The sequence below is a fragment of the Echinops telfairi genome, unplaced genomic scaffold (assembly GCF_000313985.2).
Source record: "Echinops telfairi isolate 266 unplaced genomic scaffold, ASM31398v2 ScPeMD7_24;HRSCAF=84, whole genome shotgun sequence".
Classification (NCBI taxonomy): domain Eukaryota; kingdom Metazoa; phylum Chordata; class Mammalia; order Afrosoricida; family Tenrecidae; genus Echinops; species Echinops telfairi.
The window spans coordinates 7,972,887-7,974,916 of NW_022103921.1; positions in this window are offsets into that span (position 1 = coordinate 7,972,887).

Genomic DNA, 2,030 nt, shown 5'->3' on the forward strand with positions numbered 1-2,030 from the left:
CTCCCCCGCCGCCCCTACAGGTTTCTCACTATACACTGGGTCATGTTTTTGGCCAACACATCCCAGGTCAGCATCTAATGTAGGTCTAGCCCACATCACAGCCAAGAGCTAACTGCTAGAGAGAAGCCCTTTAGCAGGCAGCATGATGTAAGCAGACCGAAGAGCAGCCCTTATGTGGGGAGCTGCTTCCTCCACACACACATTGCTATATAGTTTCATCTGCCCCCCTGCTGAGAGCAGCTTGGAAGTATGTTATGGTCTGAAGATACAACATACTTATATAATCTGTAGACACTCACGGAGCATGTATTCCCGTAACACAGAGGCAGCTTTGCAAGAGAGGGCTCACCTCCTCTCTCCCTCCACCTACTTGCACCCACACGCATTCGTGTCTTTCGAAGATGAGGATGCTGAGAGGATTTCCAGACTCGTACAAACAATACTGGGCCCCCCCCCTCCCTGTGCTTCCCATGCCCCAGAGACCTAGCAGTTGGCAAAGGCAAGCAGCAGGCAGGGCAAAAGTGCACTTGTGTCTCACAGACAGCAGCAGAGATGTGCTTCACAACTCATCCTGACCTCAGGCTCCCACTCCTCCTTCTCTTGCTCTTCCTCCTGCTCCTCTTCCTCCCTCTCTCCCATTTGTGAGAAGCATGGTCCTAGAGCCCAAGTGAGTGGACTTGAAATTCATGCAGGCATGAACTTCAGCTTGCTTCACTCCACTCCTGCAAACCTGATTTTCCTCGTCTGCAAAACAGGGATAAGGACATCTGCCTAGCAAGTGTGTTGTGGGGATTAAGTGAGAGGCTGCCTACAGAAAGGCATAGCTCAGTAAGGACACGTGTCCACACTCATGGCCCTCACGGACTTGTGGTCATTGCCTGGCTCATGGTCTCTCACTGGATGGTAAGTGCTCTGAAGGCAGGATTAACAGCTTGCTAAATGCTGCCACCCAGTGGATGAGGAATGTCAGGCACACAACAGGGCTCTGTCAATGTTTGTCAAATCATTAATACATCACAGACTTAAACTAAATAGTATCTAATCTGCTAATGGAGAAGCCAGCCCAAAGGATATACATTTATCCTCCTTAACCTAGAAGCATGATTCATACCAGTTTCACAGCACATTTATAAGCCTAAATAACCACAAGTCACATCTGTTTAATCAAATCCTCTCATTTAATCCTCACACAGGCATGGTAGCTGGTGGAAAGTCAGCTTCAGAAAGGTCAGTTAACTTTCCCAAGGTCACAGAGTTTGGTACATGTGGGAAACAGAAAGGTTATTTCCCAGATTGCCCCCTATATTATATGCCAAATCTAAGGTGCTGCTGGCTAACACATGGTCAATGACTTTACACTTGGAAGTCAACTGCTTAAAGATTATTTGTTGTTTATCAGCCTTCTAGAGTGATGATCAGACCCATCATCTGTCCCACCTTAAGTAGCAGGTCAAGCCAACTCAGGGAGGATCAAGGTTAGACTGCCACTGTGAATCTAGAGTCTGCCCATCTTGTCACATGTATGCCCCTAGTGTAAGGTGACCAGATTTTAACATTGCTAAAGCGGGACACCTTGAGGAAGGGAGGGTGTCGGTGAGGTCTTGATTAAAAATTTGGTGTATATGGAGCAACAAAAATTTGCATAGAATACAAAATTAGTATTGTAGTATATATTTTAAAATGTCATCATAAGTACAAATGTAATACATTAAAAATTATGTATAGTATTATTTTATTCTTTGGCATATTTCTCATTTGAGTGAAAATTTTCAGTGGATGCTGTTGTTGTTTAAAAGGTCCTGATAATTTTCACAAGAATTTGTTAAATTATATTTCACAGTCTCAACACTTGTGGTTTTTCTGATGTCCACATTTTATTTACCGTAGAAGAAACGCGTTCAGTCTCAGCATTAATTCCTGTTAAGGACAGTGCGTATTTCAAAATTTTTAGTGCATTATTGTATAGGAACATGTTTTTTTTTTCAAAATTATGAACTATTTCTAACCATTTGTTCTCTATTGTGATTTTA